Here is a 27,719-nt window from a genome sequence, read left to right as displayed (position 1 = left end):
ATGGGAGGATTTGCTGATGACATGGAGAGATTTAGGGGCAATCTGGGAAGAGGAAAAATAAACAGTAGATAGTGCACGTTTTGGATATTACTTTACATATTAATAATTGGATCTCATATTTTGTATATTTAGGTTATCAAAATCATATATTTTCCACATCAACAGCCCAAAACCTAATTTTCCCTTAAAAAATCACTTATAGTATTTTTTACAGAAATATTTAAAAGTGATTCTTTTAAAAAATATTTTCACTAAAAACGAAGACTACCAAACACATTACCTTATTCGAGACCAATTCTCAAAAATAAGTTTTTGGGATTAATTTTTAAAATTAATTTATTATTATTTTAAAAATAAAATTTTGTATTATGAAAACCAAATACTATTTTCTCAGCTTATCATCAATTTTTTTTTTTTTTTTTTTTTGTCATCTTACACTAAATTCTTAAAAACTCTTGAAAATATAGAATTAAAATGTATTTAAAAATAATTTTAAAAAACATTTATAATCTTTTTGACACTAGAATTATAAATATCTTTAAGTGTCTAAAATATTAGAAACACTTTGTACAATCAATACCCTATTTTGAAGATTGCTTAATTATTGATGGCCCAATCTATGATACGGTGCCATGGACATGGAATCCACATACATTTAATTAAGAAATTAATAACAAATATTATATATTTCCTTCAGAAACTTGGAATTTGCTTTTATATATTATATTACCTTAAAAGATTAAAACAAGCAGGTGAAACTGTAAGTAGTGTTTGAAGAGGCTGTCATCTATAAATATAGTATCTTGATCTCTTCATCTCTTCATCACTCCAACCTTTGGACTTCTTACTTCATTGCATGTATGTCTCAAGCTTGCAAGCTTCTCTTCTCTTCTTGATTTCATTGCCATGGCCGAAACCAACAATATTATTCTTCTGATGTTTCACTGTGAATTATTTATGTAGATATAAAAAACATTGAGTTCAGACATGGCGAAGGGTAACTGCCTGGGATGGACAGCCAGAGACACGTCGGGGGTTCTATCCCCTTACACATTTACTAGAATGTATGGGAAGAAATGTAAACTAGCTCACTTATAAATGTTAATTCCATAATTTCGAAAAAAATTTGGACAGGGATGTTGGGGAGGACGATGTTTCACTGAGGATTACACACTGTGGGGTTTGTTATGCTGATGTAGTGTATACCAGGAACAAGTTGGGAGACTATATATCCTGTAGTCCTCGGGTGAGTATCTATCTCTTGCTTTCTCTGACTTTACATCCATAACCCAAACAACTATTCGTAGTACCGATGGATTAACTGTTCCTTTGTGGTGTATCAGACATGAGATTGTCGGAATTGTGAAGGAGGTTGGTTCTAATGTTCATGGCTTCAAAGTCGGGGATAGAGTGGGAGTGGGAGCATATCTCGACTCGTGCAGGGAATGCGAGTATTGTAACGAGCGTCTTGAAGTTTATTGCTCGAAGGGAGCACTCTACACGATCAATGGGTTGATGTGGATGGTTCAGTCACGAAGGGAGGATATTCTAGTTTCATTGTGGTTCATGAAAGGTATTAACTGATCATCATATCAAACACTTCTCCATGGCTTGAGCATACCAGATCAGTACCCATCAGCTTCAGCAGCACCCTTACTGTGTGCTGGGATCACTGACTACTGTCACATGGTGCGCCATAAGATGAACCAACCTGGGAAATCTCTAGGTGTGGTTGGGCTAGGTAGCCTTGGTCATGTTGAGATATTAGGAATGTTTAGATATTAGGAAAGTTGAGATATTAGGAATATTGAGATATTATGAATATTGAGATATTAGGAAAGTTGAGATATTAGGATATTAGTTGTTATTTCCTTATATCATTCTTTCCTTGTATCATTCCTTCCCATTATTAGAATGGTGATTACCCTCTATATATACTTTGTACATGAACGAATGAAAATATGAATGGAAAAAACTACCATTTATCAATTTGAAGATGGTATCAGAGCCATGGAACTGAAATCCTGGATATTTTGTCGCTATGGTAGTCCGACAGCAATCATCCATCCTAAGACAAGCCCTAATATTGATAAGTCAACCTTCAAATGCACTCACTGCAATAAGATTGATCCCACCAATCTGGATATCCCACAATTTCAAAGCAACGACTCTTGGTATGACCAGGAAAACAATGAGGAACCGAGGGTTTGAACCATGGACCTTTAGATCATGTTTAGGCTATCAACACTTTGTTATTAATGATAATAATCGTGATCAACGGAAGAAGGATTCCAAGAAAACCTCGATTGCAACTGTTGCCGAAATAAAAACAGAGGCTAATGTTGCTGAGAAAGCCTCTGCATTGGTAGCCGCTACAGATCATGGTGGTAAGTTTTTAAATACTTTTACACCTGTTATTAATAGTGCATGGATAATTGATTCTGGTGCTACAGATCATATGACTTTTGATTCTAGACAGGTTTCACCCCTTAGACCTTCCTCACAAAAAATTGTTTCCACAGCCAATGGTAACACAACCCCAGTCATTGGGGAAGGATCCTTAACTCTTACTGATACTTTGAATTTGGATTCTGTTTTAGTTGTTCCATCTTTAGATTACAATCTTTTGTCAGTTTCTCAAATCACCGCAGCCTTATCTTGTATTGTCATTTTTTGGCCTGAATTTTGTGTGATTAAGGACATCCAAACAAGACAGACGATTGGTTGTGGTATTAAGCGGGGAAAACTCTATTTCTTGGACTTGCAATCAAAGGATTCAAATAAGTTGCAACAAGCCTTGATGGCAGATGGATCTGAGGGGGAGAAGAAAAAGTCTGAAATTTGGTTGTGGCATCGACGTTTGGGACATGCTTCCTTTGGTTATTTAAAAAAATTGTTTCCTAGTTTATTTGCAAAGAGTGATATTTCTGGTTTCCGTTGTGATATTTGTGAATTGGCTAAAAACCATCGTGTTTCATTTCCGTTAATTTTGAACAAAAGTCCGTTTCCTTTTATGGTTATACATTCTGATGTTTGGGGTCCATCCAAAGTCCCAACTTTGAGTGGCTCATGTTGGTTTGTTACTTTTATTGATGATTGTACCAGAATGACATGGTTATGCTTGATGAAGACCAAAGATGAAGTGAACTTGTTGTTTCAAAAATTTCATAAAATGATTGAAACTCAGTACAATGCAAAGGTTCGGGTTCTGCGTAGTGATAATGGTGGAGAATATCAAAGTTCTGATCTTCAAAAGTATTTGGAAGGACATGACATCATTCATCAGACCACTTGTTCCAATACACCCCAGCAAAATGGAGTCGCTGAACGGAAAAATCGGCACTTGTTAGAGGTTGTTCGTGCTTCCTTGATAGCAGCAAAAACACCGATATCTTATTGGGGAGAAGCAATCACATCTGTCGCATATTTGATCAATCGGGTACCTTCCAGCTCAATTAACTTCCAAACATCTCTCCAAGCTCTTACTAATGTCGTAGTTGCCCCAACTGTCCCAAATCTACCTCCTCGTGTTTTTGGTTGTGTGGCATTTGTGCATCTACACAAACACCAACGCACCAAGTTAACTTCTCATGCATTGCAATGTGTGTTTGTTGGATATGCATTACACAAAAAGGGATATCGATGTTACCATCCTCCAACTCGACAAATGTATATTACAATGGATGTGGTGTTTCATGAAGATTCGATGTATTTTTCATCTGAGTTTGAACTTTAGGGGGAGTACCATAAGGAAATTCAGACTCTCGATTATGATTATCATATCTCTGAGGAAAATGAATTTGGACAATCTGAACTAGTGAACCAAGAAGCGGGTGAGTTGGATATGAGTGGTCAACAATTTGGGTCCAAAGATGTCTTCACTGAAATACCAAACCAATCGTCGTCTGTTGAAGGTGTTCTTAATTTGGAACTTGATCCATTCATGAAACGGTTACCACACCGTCATAATAGAGGTATTCCTAAACCCACATATGAACCTGAATTGTCTACCAAAGTCAAATATCCCATGAGCAACTATGTGTCTAACCATCGTTTGTCTGAATCAAATAAGTCATTTGTAAATCAATTATCTACTGTAGCTATTCCTAACAGTGTGCAGGAAGCCTTAGCTGATCCAAGGTGGAAAGCAGCCATGAATGAAGAGATGAAATCATTGCAGAAGAATGAAACATGGGAACTCGTAGAATGTCTACCAGGAAAGAAGCCAGTTGGGTGTCGTTGGATCTATACTGTGAAGTACAAGGCAGATGGAAGTATTGAACGATTTAAAGCAAGACTGGTAGCAAAAGGGTACACTCAAACGTATGGAATTGACTACACAGAGACATTTGCACCTGTAGCTAAGATCAACACAGTTCGAGTATTACTGTCTTTAGCTGCAAACCTAGATTGGCCATTACAACAATTCGATTACAACAATTCGATGTGAAAAATGCCTTTCTACATGGCGAGTTATCTGAAGAAGTATATATGGATCTTCCACCATGATGCATGGTGTCAGAAAAACAATGTCAGAAGGTGTGTAAATTGAAGAAGTCATTGCATGGGTTGAAGCAATCCCCAAGAGCATGGTTTGGAAGGTTCACAAAGTCAATGAGAGCTTTTGGCTATCGTCAAAGTAATTCAGATCATACTTTGTTCCTGAAAAAGCAACATGGTAAGATTACCGTACTCATTGTATATGTGGATGACATGGTAGTTACAGGAAATGATCCTGAAGAAAGAAAAGCTTTGCAAAATTATCTATCTAGAGAATTCGAAATGAAAGATCTAGGTCCTCCGAAATACTTTCTTGGGATTGAAGTTTCTCGATCAAGTGAAGGAATTTTTCTGTCTCAAAGAAAGTATGCCTTAGATCTTTTACAGGAGACTAGAATGTCGGGATGTCAACCTGTTAATACACCAATAGAAGAAGGTCTGAAATTGTGTGTTGAGCCTAATCAAGTATCAACTGATAAGGGAAGATACCAGAGACTTGTGGGGAGATTAATGTACTTAGCTCATACAAGACCAGATCTTGCTTATGCATTGAGTGTAGTGAGTCAATACATGCATAATCCTGGATAGCAACATATGAATGCAGTTATGCGTATTTTGAGGTATTTGAAGAATGCTCCTGGGAAGGGAATTTTGTTCGCTAAAAATGTTAATCATCAGAGTATAGAAGTATATACTGATGCTGATTGGGCCGGTGCAGTGGATGATAGGCGATCTACATCTGGTTACTTTACCTTTGTAGGTGGTAATCTTGTGACATGGAAAAGTAAGAAGCAGAATGTCGTCGCTCGTTCAAGTGTAGAAGCAGAATTTAGAGGTATGGCTCTAGGACTTTGTGAGGCATTATGACTAAGACTTCTCTTACAGGATTTAGGTTACCTATCTAGGTTACCTATCTCAGCTGATTCGTGTCCAGCTGGTGCTCCTTGATTGAGGGAGTAATCAACAAAATTTATAACCTATTACACCATATACTAGGGTAGCAAAGACAAAGCTACTATAGCATAGTGGCTCTAGGATCGTTCACTGGGATGGGTTTTCACTTTGCAAATGATATTAATTCAAAGCTGAATTGGTGCCTTTTCATTTCAAGGTTAGCTTTAAAAGAAAACATAAAGATGTTTGAATGAAAAAGGATTGGTTTTAAGCTAACCAAAAATAATAATAACTGATTTTAATTACAACTAAAAGTGTTTCTTGGAGTTTAGATCACTAGGCTCAGATTCCTTGTACAAAAAGGGAGTTCCGGTCACTTGTTTCTTTTCCTCGCATTAGAGAATTAACATATAGTTCCTTTTCCAACCGGTGTTGTACAGATGCTTCCCATTAATGGGTTCAAACACTAAATCCCTCTCACTGATGCACCTTGCAATGACTCATACCTCTCACTTAGCACTTGCCATTCAAGGTGATCTTTAACCTTGGATTACCCGTCAAAAGCTCGCAAGAGATAACTAATGGATGTCTCCTTGGAGTCCAAAAGCTTACCAAGTGTTGGCAATTGTAGAAAATCCTACCTTTAAGTCACCTCCCAAAGGCTCGCAAGGGGTAAACTAGTGAATCTCCATGGACGGAGATCACTTGCCTTACCAAGTGTTGGCCCAGGTGATTTAAAGGCGTTTTAAGTTAACTAAAAAGATAAAAACCATTAACGGGTCACACTTTCTCTTCATTAAAAACTAAAACAACAAAACTTCCAATTTATGCATGAGGGAACTTACCCGACTTTCTTCACTCCAAGAGACAAAGAGCCTAGCCTCTCATCCTCTGAGGAAAAATCCTTAGAGTTTGGTTGGCTAGAAAGAAAACTAACGAGAAAACAAGAATATATATGAAAAGCAGAGCAAGTGCTCTGTATTTTACTTCATTGCAAATTTGTACAAAGGATCCCTTGGAACAAGCTCCTCCGAGAGTCTCCCTGAGAGTTTATATATGAAGGTAATTTACCCTTCCTTGGATACTTCCTAGCTAAGGAATTACATGAGTGGCTGAATACAAGGAGAAAATGAAAATTTAGACACAAAAATATCAGAAGAAAATATCTAAAAGAGTCGGTGCACAACTATCGGGAAGCTTCAGGACTGTTGCACTGTGCAAAATGAGGTCTGCGAGATTTCGCAGATGTACAAAAAGGGCTGCGAAATCATTTCGCAGCAAATGGTTGATTCCACACCGCTGCGAAATTAACTTTCATCTTGTGGTGTTTGGCCTCCATCGCGTCATGAAACTTCAGGAGGGATTCCAAAGCACTGTGCAAAAAGGCTGCGAAATATCTCGCAACAAAAGGGTGATTTCGCAGCACTTTGCAAAATCTTCCTTCAACTTAGAGTGATCGGCTTCCAACGGCTGTAACTTCCTCATTTCGACTCCAAATTGTGCACCGTTTGAAGAATTGGATTTTTGACTTCCTAAGCTTTGAAATGGTATATAGCATGTAGAAAATGGACTTCGGGAAGTGCTCCAAAAGTGCGAAGGAAGACTGCAGCTGTTGTCCTCTGTTTTCTTCACTCTGTTTTTCCTCTCTCCTTGCTTCTCTCCTTTGTTCTTTCCATGCATACTTTGAACGGCTTTGGCAAAGGGCTATGGAGCTCCAAAGCTTGGTTCTTCATGAATTTGAGCTCTTCATTGCTTTGCCATGGATTCCAAATAACTCTCCTCAATCTCATATTGCTTTGGTGATAAAAAAACTATCAAAAACACCAAAACTCACACAATTTGATTAGAATTGATTGCAAGGGTCCTTAACATGTTAATTGGGTTAAAAGGCAATAACTACTACTCAAAAGTGGTTAAAAGAGTTAATTACAAGCTATGAAATAACACTTTTTGAGTAGTAATCACTCCCCCCAACCGACATATTGCTAGTCCCTTAGCAATGAAGGAGAGAAAAATAAAATAAAAGTACCATAATTTACAACATCATGCTGATCACTTCAAAAAATGTTTAAGTGGCATGACTGATCTAACTCTCACATGGAACATTAAAGAAATAAAACTCAAACTTCAATAGGAGCTATCAAATAATTTGCCTAGTCACAATTCATAAAGAGTAGACATTATGCAAATTTAAGCTTCAAAATAATTTCCACTCCCAAAGGTCCAAACCTTACTCTTCCACAAAAATCTATGTGTTATTTATTAGTTTCCGAATATAGTATGTTGAACTAATCTCTCCCCTCAACCTAGTTTTTTTTTTTCAAAGCTTAGCAAACTAATCAACCTCCAATAGGCTAAGAATGCACCTCTTTTCTTTCACAATTTTTTTTCTTTGTAGGAGTACAAAGCTTAAAGGCATTCTTTTCTAAATTGTCCATGTAACGAGGGTCCATCGATGACTCCCAACCAATCAAGGTTTAGGGCATCAAGCTTTAAGGATTTTTCAACCACTAACTCCTCGGATTTCACCCCGGACTTTTGAGAATGAATTTTAATACCCAAGCACCTACAGTATGTTAAACTCCACCTATTCACCCTTGTAACGAGCATTGAGGTCGGTGACTCCCAACCAATTAAGGCTTAGGGCACCAGGTTTTAAAGATTTTCACCATATACCCCTCAGACCTTGCTCGGGTTTCAAGGCAAGCAAACATTTTGCTTTCTTTTTCTTTTTCAAAGACTCATTGGCCTTTTATAAGGTGTCCCAACACTATTAAATGAGGTCAAAGGTACCAAGTCTAAATTTTCCTAAGTCAAGAGGGAAATAGTTTTTCATCTTATACTCGGAACCTATTATGCACAGTGTGTGGATAGCTTAAAGTGGAAGAACTAAGGTTGAAATCAATAGGAGTTCAATAATTCATCAACTTTAATAAACATAATACAACCTCTAAGTCAAGTAAAAAGACAAAAATTCAATTTCTCCCTTTTCATTTTGAAATTTTTTCCTTAATAACCATGGAGAGTAGAATAAAAAACTTTAAAAAATTTTTAAATTAAGCAAAAAGCAACTAAATTACCAAAATAACTTAGCATTAATAGCAATACTTACTTCCTCAACTCTTCCCCCAACCAAGCTGAACATTGTCCTCAATGTGACAAAAGCGATTAAAAATAGGGAGGAAGTGGTACCTCCTTAGTGACATGAAGTCTGAGTCGTATAGGAGAAACCACATGTTTCAAAGAAAACATAAGAGTTAGTGAGTAGAGGAAATAGAAAAATGCCAAGTTTAAACAAGAATTGATGTCTATATATGATGTATCATCAGTAATACATCCAATATCAGAATATAAGACATCAAAATATGGAATTATTTATACTAATATAATAAGTAAATACAAAAAATAAAAAGATGATCAAGTAATGGAAAGGTCCTGTGGAGCTGATGCATCTGTGGTGCCCTCTTGAGTGGGTTGGATCAGAACTTCAACCTCTGCTTTGGTAGTCTCCTTAGGTGGCATAGTCTCCTCAGCTGGAGCTATGGGCTCTAATGGTTTTAAGGAGGTAAGAAATGGAATGAGAGGCTTTATGTGTGATCTCAGGGTGCGCGGGGCTCTCCTCTAGTCTTGGTCATGGCTGAAATGGAGAAATGTGGCTGTTCATGAGTTCCAGAGGGTACTCAGCTGGTGCGTGGGGCTCTGTTGGTATTTTAGCAACTTCCCTTAGCTTTGCAAGGTGTTTTTGCAAACCTCCCTCCATTTTGCAAGTCAATTTCGGAATTTGAAGGCCATTTCGAAGCTTGGAGATGATTTTGCAGCCATTTCGAAGCTTTGAGGTGATTTTGCAACCATTTTGAAGCTTGAAGATCATTTCATAGTCATTTCGCAGCTCAAAAGTGATTTGGCAGCCCAAAAGTGATTTTGCAGCTGCAAAATGAGTGTACGGGGCTTCCAAATGGTACTCATGTGCTAAAAAGTGGTTTCGCAGTTTCGAAATACCCTGCGAAATGGAGCTTTGGCTGCGAAATTTGAAGTTTTTACACTTTGGAGCTTCGCAACCGTTTCGCAGCTGCGAAATGAGGGTCACTGTGCTGCAAAATGGTACTCGTGTGCCAAAAGTGGTTTCGCAGCTGCGAAACACCCTTCCAAATGGCGTCTCGATTGCAAAATTCCCGCTCAGCTTTGCGTGCTCGTCTTCAAACGGCCATAACTTCTTCATTTCACCTCCAAATCGCATATTGTTTGAAGCGCTGGACTCCTGACTTCCCAAGCTTTGAAACGAGATATGGTATGCATAATTTGAGCTCCAAGAAGTGCTTCAAAAATGTGTCCAACAGTAGCAAAATGGAGGTGCGACATTTCCGCTCATGGTTTGCACAATCATCTTCAAACAGCCATAACTTTTCCGTTTCAAATCCAAATCGAGCACCGTTTGAAGCTATGGACTCCTGACTTCCCAAGCTTTCAAAAGATATATGGTATGCATGAAATGAACTTTGGAAAGTGATCCAAATGTGTCCAATAGTTGCCAAAATGGGGGTGCGACTGTGACATGTCTGTTCATGGTGTGCGCGCTGAAGGATTTTAAGGTGTGGAGGTTTCGCAGCCATTTCGCAGCTGCGAAATGAGGGTGCTGGGCTTCCAAATGGCCCTCATGTGCCAAAAAGTGGTTTCGCAGAGGAAGACCGATTTCGCAGCAAAAATGAGGGTTTCGCAAGAGAAAACCACTTTCGCAGCTCACTTCGCAGCTGCGAAATTGGAGTCACTATACCGCGGAATGGCACTCGTGTGCCAAAAATCGGTTTCGCAGCTGCGAAACACCCTTCGAAATGGAGATATCACTGCGGAATTGGGGTTTTTTATGCCTTAGAGCTTCGCAGCCCACTTCGCAGCTGCGAAATTGGGGCTCTTGTGCTGTGGAGTGGCACTCGTGTGCCATTCTTGGATTCGCAGAGGACTCAAAAGTGTTGCGAACTGATTTCGCAACAAATGACCGTTTTCGCAGAGAAATCCTTTTTGGTTGCGAAATCTCGTAGAGCTCTTTTTCTCCCCTGTTTTTGCTCTATTTTCGTTCCGATTTCTTCCCGATTTCTTCCTTTGCATTTCCTCCTGATTTTGATCATCCAAAAACCTATATTACATCAAAACAAAGTAGAATTAAAGCATTAAAATCAAAATTAAAGCATTGAAATCAAAATTAAAACATTGAAATCAAAATTAAAACAAGTAATAAATAAAACAAAAAAATATGGACTAGCTAGTCTTTAGAAAGACTAAGTCCATCAAAAAATTTGATCCTGATTCAGCTTGCCCGGATCCCATATGAAGTTTGCATCTCTCACTTGAGACTTGGTTTGTATGATTTTTCCATACAAAGCTTGGAGAAAAGGTGGAGGCATGTGTTTCATCATTTCTTCCTTGATGACTATCCTCTGTGGTTCTTCATTTAATTTAAGATCATAGCCATCTTTCTCTGTACTTTTCCCCTTTCTCTTTCCTTTGATTTCCTCCCTCTTTTCTTTCTCTGTTTCACTCTCAACCTCATGCTCTAGCTTGCATGTGGGCAGATCAACCTCTTTACCACTCCTCAGAGTGATCACTTCTTTGACTTCCCTCTTTTGTGAAGATTCTCCCTCCTTAGCCTCCATTTCATGGATACTCATGGAATTTTGATAAGGTTGAGAAGGAGAGTTTTCTTTCTCTTGCACTGTGTTGAGGTTGGCAAACCTTGAGATTGAATCTTGGAGATTATCTATCTTCTGAGATAGATCATTTTGCACTTCATTCCTCTTTTTGTTCAATGAACTCTCCACACTGTCAATTCTTTGACTGACTTGATCAATGATGGATTTTTTAGCTTCAACAAAGTCTTCCATGATCTTGTTAAGATTCATCATAGCTTGTTCAAGGTTTGAGGCTTGCTGAAGTGCTTGAGCAGGTTGCTGATACTGAGGTGGCTGTGGTTTCCAAGAGAAATTTGGATGGTCCCTCCAATTGGAATTGTAGGTGTTGCAATCACCAAACATTTCCTTCTCGGCTGGAATGGTAGGACACTCTTCCTCCAAGTGCTCATAAGATAGACAAATGGCACAAGACATAGCTTGCAATGGTGTCTGAGAGATGGCTTGCACTTCTTGCATGTTCTTCATTTCTAGCTCATCCAATCTCCTTTCCATAGCTGCAATCTCTGCCTTCATGTCCATGCCATCATTCAAAATATACATCTCACCCTTAGCATTAGGTTGAGACATCATTCTTCCCATATCTCTAGCATTTGGTTGATCCCATTCTCTTGAAAATTCAGCCACATAACTGATGAAGTTCATGGCTTCCTCTGCTATCTCATATTCAATATGGCATGCACAACTAGCAATTTGTGAATTAAAAACAGAGAACACAAAAGAAAACAAAAGAAAAACAATTCAAAGAAAGAAAATTAAGGTAAACTAAAAACTAAATAAAAGGTATACTAAAATATGAACAAAGAGAGAAACAAAAACAAATAAAAAGAGTTAGTAAAAGGAAAAGAAAAGTCACCAAACTTGTGATGAAGATCACAAGTGTTCTCAAAAGATCATATCACTGCAAAGTGGCACCATCCCCGACAACAGCGCCATTTGATTCATGCCTAATTGGTGTCTCAGCTGATTCGTGTCCAGCTGGTGTTCCTTGATTGAGGGAGTAATCAACAAAATTTATAACCTATTACACCATATATTAGGGTAGCAAAGACAAAGCTACTATAGCATAGTGGCTCTAGGATCGTTCACTGGGATGGGTTTTTGATTCATGCCTAATTGGTGTCTCAGCTGATGTATGTCCAGCTGGTGCTCCTTGATGGCAGGTGTAATCAACAAAATTTTTAACCTATAACACCATGAACTAGGGTAGCAAATACAAAGCTACTATAGCATAGTGGCTCTAGGATCGTTCCACTGGGAAGGACACTCAAGTAAAAAATGATACCAATTCAAAGTGAATTGGTGTTGTTTCATTTCAAGATTAGCTTAAGAAATAAAACACAAACTTTGGTTGAAAAAGGTTTGGACTTAGATTAACAACACAACAAGTGATGAAAATAACTTAAGAAGAAAAGCATTCCTTGGAGATTCAGGTATACAGGGGAGGTTTCTCATGCAAAAGCATAGCTCCGGTCACTTGGTTCAATTCCTCACATTAGAGAATTAACATAAAGTCAATTCTCTAACAGGTGCTGCATAAATGCATCCCTTAATTGGATTTCAGCTTTAATTCTCTCACTGATGCAACTTGCAATGGTTTGAGCCTCTCACTAGCCTTTACCATTCAAGGTGATCTTTAACCTTGGATTACCCGTCAAAAGCTCGCAAGAGGTAACTAATGGATGTCTCCTAGGAGTCCAAAAGCTTACCAAGTGTTGGCTATTCTAGAAAATCCTACCTTCAAGTCACCTACCAAAGGCTCGCAAGGGGTAAACTAGTGCATCTCCATGGTTAGAGATCACTTGCCTTACCAAGTGTTGGCCCAGGTGACTCCAAGGTGTTTTAAGTTAACTAAAAACATTAGAAACCATTCACGGGACACACTTACTCTTCATTCATAGCTGAAACCACAAAGCTTCTGATTGATGCACTTGGAACCTTTCCCGGCAACCTTAACTCCAAGGAACTAAAAGGTTTAGCTACTCATTCTCTGGGGAAAATTCCTCAGAGAGTGCATAACTTAGAAAAAATATTAAAATACGAAGTGAGAAGGTAAGGTAGTCAAGAGCTAAAGCTCTTTGTATTTCTTTCTTTGGAACTTACAAAAGGTTCAACAACCAGAACACCCTCAGAACAGGCTCCTCGGGCTCTCTTTATACCAAAAATCCCAATTACAGCTATCCCATGGTATTTTGCTAAATTCCTAACTTAAAAGCTAAGGAAAACTATCATTGGTGACTTACAAGGAGAATTTAGGCATTTAGGCAACAAAAATCTAATGAAAAATATCTCCAAGAGTCGGTTACAAATATCAGGAAGCACTAAGGACCACTTCGCAGGTGAAAGATGAGGTCTGCGAAATTTCGCAGGTGCACAAGAGGAGCTGCGAAATTCCTTCATAGCAGCCAGCTGCTTCAACACCTTTGCAAAGTGGACTTCCAACTTGAGGTGTTTGGCTTCCATCGCGGCGTGAAGCTTCAGGGGAACTCCATAGCACTGTGCAAAAAGGCTGCGAAACCATTCCGCAACAAGAATGGTGATTTCGCAGCACTTTACTGAAGTCTTCCTTCCTTCAGCTTGGAGCAGTTATCTTCCAACGGCTGTAGCTTCCTCATTTCAGATCCAAATTGCACACGGTTTGAGGCATTGGATTGTTGACTTCCCAAGCTTTCAAATGACATATTGTATGCAGGAAATGGACTTCGGGAAGGGCTCCAAAATTAGCCGCAGTGACTGTCATCAAGATGTTCCATGGGTGAATCCTCTTTGCTTCCCCTTTTGCATTTCCACTTTGCTTATGGCATAAGAGCTTCAAGGCTGTGATTCTTCATGCCTCTGAGCTTCCCATAGCTTTCTAAGGATTCCATATCACTCTCCTCAATCTCATAATGCTTTGGTGGTCAAAATGCTATAAAAACACCAAAACTTAAGGCAATTTGATTATAATTGATTGCAAGGAGCCTTAACATGCTAATTGGGTTAAAAGGCACTAACTACTACTCAAAAGTGTTTAAAAGGATTAATTAAAAGGCTATCAAATAGCACTTTTTGAGTAGTAATCACTCCCCCCAACCGACATATTGCTAGTCCCTTAGCAATGAAGGAGAGAAAAACAAAACAAAATTACCATAATTTACAAATCATGCTAATCACTTCCAAAAAATATTTAAGAGGCATGACTGAAAAACTCTCTCATGGAACATTAAAGAACTATAACTTCAATATTTCAACAAGAGAAATCAGCAACCTTGCTAAATACCACTGATCAAGGGAATGCATTATGCAAATTGAAGTTTTAAAACCATTTTCACTTCCAAAGAACCAAACTTTAATCTTCCACAAAAATCTAAGTGTAATATGATAGGTTCCAAATATAGCATGCTAAACTAATCTCTCCCCCCAACCTATCTCTTTTCAACACTTTAGCAAACTTGACCAAATTCAATAAACAGAGAACACACTTTTTTTTTTTTTTTTTTTTTTTTTTTTTTTTTTTTTTTTTTTTTTTAGTCAAGCAGGCTTAAGGGGCATTCTTTTCTGTTTTGTCCATATAACGGGGGTCCATCGATGACTCCCAACCAATTAAGGTTTAGGGCATCAAGCTTTAAGGATCTTTCAACCACTAGCTCCTCGGATTTCACCCCGGACTTTTTCATATACCCTTTTTGCCTACCAAATGCTAACTCCACCTATCCACCCTTGTAACGAGCATTGAGGCCGATGACTCCCAACCAATGAAGGCTTAGGGCATCAGGTTTCAAAGGTTTTCACCATATACCCTTTCAGACCTTGCTCGGGTTTCAAGGCAAGCAAGCATTTTGCTTTCTTTCTTTTTCTTCTCTTCTTTTTTTTCAAAGGCTCATTGGCCTTTCATAAGGTGTCTCAATATCATTAAAATGAGGTCAAAGATACCAAGTCCCAAAATTTTCTAAGTCAAGGGGGAAATAGTTTCTCATTTTATAAAAGGAATCTATTGTGCACAGTATGTGGATAGCTTAAAGTGGAAAGACTAAATTTGATTTCAATAGAAGTTTCAACAATTGAACCACTTTAGCAAGCATAATCCAAACTCTAAGTTAGATGCAAAGCAAAAGTTCAGTTTCTCCTATTTTAATTCGAAAATTTTTCCTCAAAATCCATGGAGATTGTAGTAATAAGCAAAAACTACAATTAAATTACTAGGCACAACTGAATTATCCAAATAACATAATTATTTTACTAGACAAAGCTAAAATATCAAAATAACTTAGCATACTTCCTTCAACTTAGCAAACTTCCTTCCTCATTTCATCTCCCCCCAACCGAGCTGAGCATTGTCCTCAATGTGATATGGGTGATCAAAAATAAAGGGAGGAAGTGGTACCTCCTGATCGATTTCAATTTCGAATATTGAATGGAGAAACCACATGTTTCAAAAAAAACAAAAGAGTTAGTGAGTAGAGAAAATAGAAAAATGCCAAGTTTAAACAAAAAATTGATGTCTATATATGATATATCATCAGTAATACATCCAATCCCAGAATATAAGACATCAAAACATGGAATTATGTATACTAATATAATATGTAAAGACAAAAAATAAAAAGATGATCAAGTAATGGTAGAGTCCTGTGGAGCTGATGCATCTGTGGTGGCCTCTTGAGTGGGTTGGATCAAAACTTCAACCTCTGTTCTGGTAGTCTCCTTAGGTGGCATAGTCTTCTCAACTGGAGCTCTCAGTTGGTAGCTATGGGATTTGATGGTTTAAGGAGGTAAGAAATGGAATGAGAGGCTTCATGTGTGTGATCTCAGGGTACACGGGGCTTTCCTCTAGTCTTGGTCATGGTTGAAATGGAGAGGTAGTTGTTCATGAGTTCCAGAGGGTATTCAGCTGGTGTGTGGAGCTCTCATCTTTATATGCATGGTCGTGGGGCTTTGTTGGCATTTTAGCAACTTCCCTTAGCTTTGCAAGGTGTTTTTGCAAACTTCCCTCCATTTTGCAAGTTAATTTCACAATTTGAAGGCCATTTCGAAGCTTTGAGATGATTTGGTAGCCACTTCGAAGCTTGGAGATCATTTCATAACCATTTCGAAGCTTGGAGGTGATTTTGCAGCCCAAAAGTGCCCTGCAAAATGGAGCTTTGGCTGCGAAATTGAAAGTTTTTACGTTCGCAGCCATTTTGCAGCTTTTAAATACCCTGCGAAATTGGGACTTTGGCTGCGAAATTGGGAGTTTTTATGCTTCACAACCGTTTCGCAGCTGCGAAATAAGGGTCACCGTGCTGCAAAAATGGCACTCGTGTGCCAAAAGTTGGTTTTGCAGCTTCGAAATCTTCTGCGAAATGGAGCTTTCCCTGCGGAAATGGGATCTTTCATGCTTTGGTGGTTCGCAGCCGTTTCGCAGCTGCGAAATTGGGGTCACTGTACCGCGAAATGGCACTCGTGTGCCAAAAGGTGACTTCGCAGCTGCGAAACACCCCGCGGAATGGAGAAATTGCTGAGGAATCGCTGCGGAATGGGGCTTTTTTACGCTTCAGTGGTTCGCAGAGCACTTCGCAGCTGCGAAATGGGGTTCCTGTGCTGCGGAGTGGCACTCGTGTGCCAAAGACCGGTTTCGCAGCTGCGAAATCGTTCGCAGAGGGTTTAAAAGTGTTGCGAAGTGATTTCGCAACTAAAAACCATTTTCGCAGAGAAATCCTCTTTGGCTGCGAAATCTCGCAGAGCTCTTTTCCTCCCCTGTTTTTGCTCTGTTTTTGCTCTGTTTTCGCTCCGATTTCTTCCCGATTTTTTCCTTTGCATTTTCTCCTGATTTTGATCATCCAAAAACCTATATTACATCAAAACAAAGTAGAATTAAAGCATTAAAATCAAAATTAAAGCATTGAAATCAAAATTAAAACAAGTAATAAGTAAAACAAAAAGCTATGGACTAGTTAGTCTTTAAAAAGACTAAGTCCATCAAAGAATTTGATCCTGATTTAGCTTGCCCGGATCCCATATGAAGTTAGTATCCTTCATTTGAGGCTTGCTGTGTATGATGGCAACGAAACCAATTCCCTTTTTGCCATACAATGCTTGGAGGAAAAGTAGAGGCATATGTTTCTTCATCAATTCTTTCTTGATGACTATCCTCTGTGGTTCTCTTTGTTCATTATCTGCTCCTTCTTCTTTATTGAACAAAGGTAGAATCTCTTCTATCCTTCTCCAACTTTGTAGAGTAGCAAGCACATTAGGGGGTTCAGACAAACCTTCCTCACAATCCACAAAACTTTCATTCAGCTTATCTTGCACATTCTGATTGCAGTGCTCCTCTACCAGAGTGTCAATAATACACACTTCCTCTGGACCTCTTCTTCTTCCGGAGTGATTTGCTTTTTAGACATATAGAAAATGTTGAGATCAAGTGTCATGTTGCCAAAAGTGAGTTGCATGAGCCCATTCCTACAGTTGATGATTGCATTTGAAGTAGCAAGGAATGGCCTTCCCAGGATGATAGGAACTAAATTAGCTTCCTTAACAGTAGGATCCGTATCAAGAACAATAAAATCCACTGGATAGTAGAAATTATCAACTTGAACCAAGACATCCTCAATTACTCCCCTGGGAATTTTTACTGACCTATCTGCTAGAGATAGAGTAATTGCTGTTGGCTTCAACTCACCAAGCCCCAATTGCTTATAGACAGTATATGGAAGCAAATTCACACTTGCTCCCAAGTCCAATAAAGCTTTTTCCACTACCTTTCCTCCAATCATGACTGAAATGGTAGGACTTCCCGGATCTTTGTACTTCAAAGGAGACTTACACTGTAAGATTGCACTTACTTGCTCAGTCAAGAAGGCTTTCTTAGTTACAGTCAACCCTCTTTTGATAGTACACAAGTCCTTTAGGAATTTTGCATATGTTGGGACTTGCTTAATCATATCCAACAATGGGATATTGACTTTAACTTGTCTCAATACTTCAAGAATTTCAGCTGCATTTCTAACCCCCTTCTTCCCATGCAATGCTTGAGGAAAAGGTGGAGAAGTTGATTTCTTCAGCTTTTCTTCCTTCAGAAGTTCCTTCTCTGGATTTGCATTCATTGTTGACTCAGAGTCCTCTTTCTTATCACTGATCTCTCCTTCTTTGTCTTTCATTTCCTCTCCTTCTTGTCTCTTCTTCTTCAACAGGTGGCTTAGGTGGTGGCTGCTCAATTTTCTTACCACTCCTCAGAGTGATCAAGGCTTTGACATCTTTCATCTGTGATGATTCCCCCTCATGGCTTTCCACTTCTTGGACACCCTTGGGGTTTTGGTGGGGTTGAGAAGGAAATCTTCCCTTTTCTTGCACTGTATTCAAATTTGTAAGCCTTGATATTGAGTACTGGAGATTATCAAATCTTTGAGTCATATCATTTTGCATTCCATCCATCCTTTTGTTCAGAATATTCTCCACTCTGTCAATTCTTTGATTAAGCTGATTATTGATGGCTTTTTGTTCTCCAACAAAGTCTCCCACTACCTTGCTGAGATTCCCAATGGCTTGTTCAAGACTTGAAGATTGCTGAGATGGCTGATCCGGCTGTTGGTACTGAGGTGCTCTAGGCTTCCATGAAAAATTTGGATGATTCCTCCAACTTGAGTTGTAAGTATTTCCATAGGGTGCATTGTTATTGGGCTTAAATTGTCCAACAACATTTGCCTGATCTCCAAACATTTCCCTTTCAGCTGAAACTATAGGGCATTCCTCCACCAAGTGTTCATAGGATTGACACTTAGGACAAAGCTTCACTTGCACTGATGATTCAGCAACAGCTTGCACTTCATGCATTTTTTTCAATTCCAGCTCCTCCAATCTTCTTGTCACAGCTGCAAACTTTGCTTTTGTATCATCCTCTTCTTTCAAAGTATACATCCCAGCCTTAGCATTGAAAGCATTCAGTTGAGACTTCATCTTTCCCACTTCTCCTTTGGTTGGCTCATCCCATCCCCTTGAAACTTCAGCTACATAATTCAAGAAATCCATAGCTTCCTCCGGATTTTTGCTCATGAAATCTCCTCCACACATTGTCTCCAGGAGTTGCTTCATTGAGGATGACATCCCATCATAAAAATAACTCACCAATAGCCAAGTATCAAAGCCATGGTGAGGACATGCATTTATAGCTTCCATATATCTTTCCCAACACTCATAGAATTTCTCATTCTTTTAGCTGAGAAATTTGAAATTTGCCTTTTCAAGCCATTTGTTCTATGAGTGGGGAAAAATTTCTTAAGGAATTCAGCTTGTAAGTCAGTCCAAGTACGGATACTCCTTGGCCTTAAAGAATTAAGCCAAATTTTGGCTTTATCCTTTAAAGTAAAAGGAAATAACTTAAGCCTCATCAAATCAATTGAAGCTCCTCCCTCTTGGAATGTATTACAAACTTCCTCAAATTCCTTAATATGTGCATAGGGATTCTCACTTTCCATTCCATGGAAAGTTGGTAGAAGTGGAACAATATATGGTCTGATAACTAGCTGCTCTGTAGGAGGTATTATACATGATGGTGCACTCATACGAGGTGGATGCATACGGTCCCTCATTGATCTAAATTCATTGAGATTGTCTTGACGAACTTGGTGACTATGCTGCTCTTCAGGAGTAGTCTCCATGATATTCAAGCTCAATTCCAATTCCTTAGTATGAGGTGATTCAATTCTAACAAGCCTTCCTCTACTACCTCGTATCCACTTTGGCATACACAACTAGCAACTATTTGAAACTAAAATGAAAACAGAGGACAACAAAAAGAGAACAAAGCTACAAAAACAAAATAAAACTAAGCTGAATTTAAAAGCTAAATTTAAATTATGAGTTAGTAAGACGAAAATGATGAGAATTAATAAAGCTAAAGAAACTTTACCACACTTGTGATGAAAATCACAAGTACACTGAAATGGTATCACTGATTCTTGACACCTTCCCCGGCAACGGCGCCATTTGATTCATGCCTAATTGGTGTCTCAGCTGATGTATGTCCAGCTGGTGCTCCTTGATGGCAGGTGTAATCAACAAAATTTTTAACCTATAACACCATGAACTAGGGTAGCAAATACAAAGCTACTATAGCATAGTGGCTCTAGGATCGTTCCACTGGGAAGGATACTCAAGTAAAAAATGATACCAATTCAAAGTGAATTGGTGTTGTTTCATTTCAAGATTAGCTTAAGAAATAAAACACAAACTTTGGTTGAAAAAGGTTTGGACTTAGATTAACAACACAACAAGTGATGAAAATAACTTAAGAAGAAAAGCATTCCTTGGAGATTCAGGTATACAGGGGAGGTTTCTCATGCAAAAGCATAGCTCCGGTCACTTGGTTCAATTCCTCACATTAGAGAATTAACATAAAGTCAATTCCTAACAGGTGCTGCATAAATGCATCCCTTAATTGGATTTCAGCTTTAATTCTCTCACTGATACAACTTGCAATGGTTTGAGCCTCTCACTAGCCTTTACCATTCAAGGTGATCTTTAACCTTGGATTACCCGTCAAAAGCTCGCAAGAGGTAACTAATGGATGTCTCCTAGAGTCCAAAAGCTTACCAAGTGTTGGCTATTCTAGAAAATCCTACCTTCAAGTCACCTACCAAAGGCTCGCAAGGGGTAAACTAGTGCATCTCCACGGTTAGAGATCACTTGCCTTACCAAGTGTTGGCCCAGGTGACTCCAAGGTGTTTTAAGTTAACTAAAAACATTAGAAACCATTCACGGGACACACTTACTCTTCATTCATAGCTGAAACCACAAAGCTTCTGATTGATGCACTTGGAACCTTTCCCGGCAACCTTAACTCCAAGGAACTAAAAGGTTTAGCTACTCATTCTCTGGGGAAAACTCCTCAGAGAGTGCATAACTTAGAAAAAATATTAAAATACGAAGTGAGAAGGTAAGGTAGTCAAGAGCTAAAGCTCTTTGTATTTCTTTCTTTGGAACTTACAAAAGGTTCAACAACCAGAACACCCTTAGAACAGGCTCCTCGGGCTCTCTTTTATACCAAAAATCCCAATTACAGCTATCCCATGGTATTTTGCTAAATTCCTAACTTAAAAGCTAAGGAAAACTATCATTGGTGACTTACAAGGAGAATTTAGGCATTTAGGCAACAAAAATCTAATGAAAAATATCTCCAAGAGTCGGTTACAAATATCAGGAAGCACTAAGGACCACTTCGCAGGTGAAAGATGAGGTCTGCGAAATTTCGCAGGTGCACAAGAGGAGCTGCGAAATTTCTTCATAGCAGCCAGCTGCTTCATCACCTTCACAAAGTTAACTTCCCTCTTGTGGTGCTTGGCTTCCATCGCGGCGTGAAGCTTCAGGGGAACTCCATAGCACTGTGCAAAAAGGCTGCGAAACCATTCCGCAACAAGAATGGTGATTTCGCAGCACTTTACTGAAGTCTTTCTTCCTTCAGCTTGGAGCAGTTATCTTCCAACGGCTGTAGCTTCCTCATTTCAGATCCAAATTGCACACGGTTTGAGGCATTGGATTGTTGACTTCCCAAGCTTTCAAATGACATATTGTATGCAGGAAATGGACTTCGGAAGGGCTCCAAAATTAGCCGCAGTGACTGTCATCAAGAATGTTCCATGGTGAATCCTCTTTGCTTCCCCTTTTGCATTTCCACTTTGCTTATGGCATAAGAGCTTCAAGGTTGTGATTCTTCATGCCTCTGAGCTTCCCAAAGCTTTCTAAGGATTCCATATCACTCTCCTCAATCTCATAATGCTTTGGTGGTCAAAATGCTATAAAAACACCAAAACTTAAGGCAATTTGATTATAATTGATTGCAAGGAGCCTTAACATGCTAATTGGGTTAAAAGGCACTAACTACTACTCAAAAGTGTTTAAAAGGATTAATTAAAAGGCTATCAAATAGCACTTTTTGAGTAGTAATCAGTTTTCACTTTGCAAATGATATTAATTCAAAGCTGGATTGGTGCCTTTTCATTTCAAGGTTAGCTTTAAAAGAAAACATAAAGATGTTTGAATGAAAAAGGATTGGTTTTAAGCTAACAAAAAATAATAGTAACTGATTTTAATTACAACTAAAAGTGTTTCTTGGAGTTTAGATCACTAGGCTCAGATTCCTTGTACAAAAAGGGAGTTCTGGTCACTTGTTTCTTTTCCTCGCATTAGAGAATTAACATATAGTTCCTTCTCCAACTGGTGTTGTACAGATGTTTCCCATTAATGGGTTCAAACACTAAATCCTTCTCACTGATGCACCTTGCAATGGCTCATACCTCTCACCTAGCACTTGCCATTCAAGGTGATCTTTAACCTTGGATTACCCGTCAAAAGCTCGCAAGAAATAACTAATGGATGTCTCCTTGGAATCCAAAAGCTTACCAAGTGTTGGCAATTCTAGAAAATCCTACCTTTAAGTCACCTCCCAGAGGCTCGCAAGGGGTAAACTAGTGAATCTCCATGGACGGAGATCACTTGCCTTACCAAGTGTTGGCCCAGGTGATTTAAAGGCGTTTTAAGTTAACTAAAAAGATAAAAACCATTAACGGGTCACACTTTCTCTTCATTAAAAACTAAAACAACAAAACTTCCAATTTATGCATGAGGGAACTTACCCGGCTTTCTTCACTCCAAGAGACAAAGAGCCTAACCTCTCATCCTCTGAGGAAAAATCCTTAGAGTTTGGTTGGCTAGAAAGAAAACTAACGAGAAAACAAGAATATATATGAAAAGCAGAGCAAGTGCTCTGTATTTTACTTCCTTGCAAATTTGTACAAAGGATCCCCTGGAACAAGCTCCTCCGAGAGTCTCCCTGAGAGTTTATATAGGAAGGTAATTTACCCTTCCTTGGATACTTCCTAGCTAAGGAATTACATGAGTGGCTGAATACAAGGAGAAAATGGAAATTTAGACACAAAAATATCAGAAGAAAAGATCTAAAAGAGTCGGTGCACAACAATCGGGAAGCTTCAGGACCGTTGCACTGTGCAAAATGAGGTCTGCGAGATTTCGCAGATGTACAAAAAGGGCTGCGAAATCATTTCGCAGCAAATGGCTGATTCCACACCGCTGCGAAATTAGCTTTCATCTTGTGGTGTTTGGCCTTCATCGCGTCATGAAACTTCAGGAGGGATTCCAAATCACTGTGCAAAAAGACTGCGAAATATCTCGCAACAAAAGGGTGATTTCGCAGCACTTTGCAAAATCTTCCTTCAACTTAGAGTGATCGGCTTCCAACGGCTGTAACTTCCTCATTTCGACTCCAAATTGCGCATCATTTGAAGCATTGGATTTTTGACTTCCTAAGCTTTGAAATGGTATATAGCATGTAGAAAATGGACTTCGGGAAGTGCTCCAAAAGTGCGAAGGAAGACTGCAGCTGTTGTCCTCTGTTTTCTTCACTCTGTTTTTCCTCTCTCCTTGCTTCTCTCCTTTGTTCTTTCCATGCATACTTTGAACGACTTTGGCAAAGGGCTATGGAGCTCCAAAGCTTGGTTCTTCATGAATTTGAGCTCTTCATTGCTTTGCCATGGATTCCAAATAACTCTCCTCAATCTCATATTGCTTTGGTGATCAAAAAGCTATCAAAAACACCAAAACTTACACAATTTGATTAGAATTGATTGCAAGGGTCCTTAACATGTTAATTGGGTTAAAAGGCAATAACTACTACTCAAAAGTGGTTAAAAAAGTTAATTACAAGCTATGAAAGAGCACTTTTTGAGTAGTAATCACTCATAATCCAATACAACATGATCGTACAAAGCATGTCGAGGTGGATAGATTCTTCATTAAGGAAAAGTTGGATGATAAGATTGTGGAATTGCCTAAGATTCGATCAGAAGATCAATTGGCCGATATCCTCACGAAAGCTGTCTCAAGTCAAGTGTTCTCAAAATTTTTAGACAAGTTGGGCATGTGTGACATCTATGCACCAACTTGAGGGGGGGTGTTGAGATATTAGGAATGCTTTCCTTATATCATTTAGTGTTGAGATATTAGGAATGTTTAGATATTAGGAAAGTTGAGATATTAGGAATATTGAGATATTAGGAAAGTTGAGATATTAGGATATTATTTGTTATTTCCTTATATCATTCTTTCCTTGTATTATTCCTTCCCATTCTTAGAATGGTGATTACCCTCTATATATACTTTGTACATGAACGAATGAAAATATGAATAGAAAAAACTACCATTTATCAATTTGAAGAGGTCACCTGGCTGTCAAGTTTGGGAAGGCCTTCGGATTGAATGTAACTGTTTTCAGCACAAGCATTTCCAAGAAAGAGGAAGCCCTAAATCTGCTTGGAGCTGACAAGTTTATTGTTTCATCCAACGAACAAGAGAAGACTGTGAGTGCATGCTCGGAAGCCCCTAGAGCTTACAACGGGAAGGATTATGGCTTGTTGGATATCTGTTTTTTAAAACAATTTTTTGTTTTTCACAATTAAAAAAAAAAAGACATGTTGGATAACAAATTTAAAAAACAAAAAATAATTTTTTATTCTTAAAATATTACAAATATGAAGAATAATTAAGAATAAAACACTATATATATATATATATATATATATATATATATATATATATATATATATATATATATATATATATATATATATATATATTTAATTTAAAGTTTATTTGACATTAATTTTAAAAACCATTTTTAATTTAAAAAGTGTTTAAAAAAAATTGATATTTGGTAAATTTTAAGAAATACTTTTAAAAATATGAAATATCATTATAATGTGAAAATCACTTGTAATGTGTTTTGAATAAACACTTGATTGATGATTTTTCTAAAAACGTTCAAAAAAAAAAAAATAGTTTCACTAAAAATAAGTAAAAATATTGTCAAACCCAATTTAAAATATATATATATATATATATATATAATAAGTTAAGAATATTTTAGGTTTTTCATATAGACTTTTGTTATAAAAATATGAGAGAACAAGTTGTAAAAACTATTTTTGAAAACACTTCCCTAAAAGAGCTTAGGGTTTTGTATTAGTGAAATATTGATGATAAAGGTCATTAATTTTGTTGTGAAATGCAGGGTATGGTGAAGTCACTTGACTTCATAATAGACACAGTATCTGCGAATCATTCATTCGACCTATACTCGTCACTCCTAAAGACTGCTGCCACCTTTGTCCCGGTGGTCTGTCCCGATGAAGTCAAGCTCAATCCTCTGAGCATTCTTGTAGGTAATATATGTAGACTTTCATTTGTACAATACTGAAATTTCTGCAATTGGGTTCACAAAATTAAAACTAATTGAAGTGAATATGGCACAGGTATGAAAACCATTTCTGGAAGTGCAACAAGCGGGACGAAAGAAACACAAGAAATGCTGGATTTTTGTGCTGCCCACAAAATACATCCAAACATTGAAGTAGTTCCAATCCAGTATGCAAATGAAGCTTTGGAGAGGCTGATTAAGAGCGATGTCAAGTACCGGTTTGTAGTAGACATTGAGAACTCTCTCAAGTGATGATCGAATTGATAAATCATATCAAGGTACTAGCTCCTTTGGTGATGAGTGATTAGGTTGGATGATTAGTATAAATATTCATGACCAAAATGGGTACTGAGTTTAATAATAGACCTTTGTTGGCATTCCAACTTTCAAGCATTCCTTCTCCTTTTAGGGCCTCTTCAAAAAAGAATTCAACACTTCTTGGTCATGAATATATGATAGGACGAACCGCCAAGTGGATATCTTTGCTTTGAAACAAAACAATTAGAATTGTATACTCGAATTTGCTTTGACTTTAAATTCTCATCTCTTCATTATTTTTCATTCTTACTCTTCAATCCTGTAATGCTATATATAATTTATCCCAAAAACTTATATCACACAACATAAGTAATCTCACATTATAATAAAATATCCTTCACTATATTTCAAATTTAATCCCTTCTTCTACAAGTACCTCAACTTGATCAAATAATTGCTCGAGTATATTATCTAATTCTTTCACTTGTAATAATCATCTTTACCCTTCACATTCACATCAATACAATTCACAATTATACCTTATGACATATTGTCAAAGTAGTAAAGTAGACTTCAAATAGTAAGTTCGAATGTTATAGGTAGGGGTGTAAGCAAAATCGAAAAAAATCGATAAATTGATCCAAATCAATCAAAACTGATCGTATTGGTTTGGTTTTCAAAAATAAAAAAGGTCGATTCGGTTTGAGAATTTTGAAAACTGATCTTATTGGTTTGGTTTTCGATTTTCTTGTCTCCTAATCGATAAAAAACGAACCAAATCGATATCCTAAAACTTATATATAATTGTTTAATATTTGATAATTTTTTTATATTAGATTTAATTCATCGTTTTTATATTATGGTCAAATTAATTCTAAATGCATTTAATATATTTTTAACATCAAATCCAAGTTTGTTTCAATTAATTTTAAAAGCAAATTAGACTTAGGGCCTAATATAAACTCAAATTAATAGCATTTAGACTCAAAACAAACACAAATCTACAACTAGATTTAGGACTAAAAAAAGTTAATAAATTGGGTCAAAACCGATCCACAAAAACCGAATCAAACCGACCTCAAAAGGCTTAGTTGGGTTCGGTTTTTTCACTTTAAATCTAGTCGGTTTAGTTTTTATCACATATAAAACTGACTATATCGGTTCTATTCATTTTTTATCTAAAAATTGACTTAATCGACCTTATTTACACCTCTAGTTATAGGATTGCTAATGACTATCCATTAGCTTTAGTAACATCGACACTACATGTGGGTTAGGATAGACTTTAGAAAGCATGATATGACATAACAAATTTTAGATCCATTAATAAATTTATTTATTTATGTTTGTAATTCCCGTTATTCTCCCTTTATGCACTAATTGGATTTCAACATTCACACTAATACCATTTGCACTGAATAAGATTTGGGTACAGTAAGTGTTACATGAAATTATGATCTCCTATTTTTTCCAAATAATTCTTTTGATATCTTATTCCTTACGAAATTTTTGTGCTCTCCCATCTTTCCAAATAAAATCTCTTTGTTTAAAAACTTGTATTCTCTTTCAAAATCGAAGATTCTATCAACAAAAAAATAAAAATAAAAATAAAAATCTAATTTTCTATTTTAAAAAAATTTGTTTTTCTCAAAAATTTTGATTTTCCATTTTAAAAAAAATATGATTTTCTCTCAAAAATTCAAAATTTTCATTTAAAAAAATTCTAATTTTCTCTCAAAAATGTTTGATGTTACCATAAAATTTTTTTTGGTTTTTTGTCTTTCCTATTCTATCTTTTTTTCCTAGAAAATAAATAATGTAAAATAAAACAAATATAAAAAAGTATGTGTGCCAAGAAAGGATAAAAATATTTCTAATGCAATGGACTTAAAAATCTTTGAATAAAAATTAGGCCTGAAACTTTGGATAAAAAGATCTTAAGACAAATTTTGAGGTCTACAAATATGTTTCTCTTTGATAGGCTGCACAAATATAAGGAATGTGTATGCTAAAATGAGATGAAAGCATGAACGATGAGTGAAATGAGATGAACTATACCGAAGAATAAGAAAGGCAACAAAAAATTGTACTAGTACAATGTGGACTTGCTCAAATCGTAACATGTGTGCTCAAGGGTCGTCAAATAGGAAGATGAAATATCT

At 37.4% G+C, this 27,719-nt stretch overlaps 1 pseudogene; it reads left to right on the top strand.

The window, feature by feature from the left end:
* Positions 1–25,551, top strand: LOC117918026 (annotated as a pseudogene).
* Positions 25,552–27,719: the final 2,168 nt, after the last annotated feature.

The sequence above is a fragment of the Vitis riparia genome, chromosome 7 (assembly GCF_004353265.1).
Source record: "Vitis riparia cultivar Riparia Gloire de Montpellier isolate 1030 chromosome 7, EGFV_Vit.rip_1.0, whole genome shotgun sequence".
NCBI lineage: Eukaryota > Viridiplantae > Streptophyta > Magnoliopsida > Vitales > Vitaceae > Vitis > Vitis riparia.
This window is presented reverse-complemented; position numbering and strand designations above follow the sequence as displayed.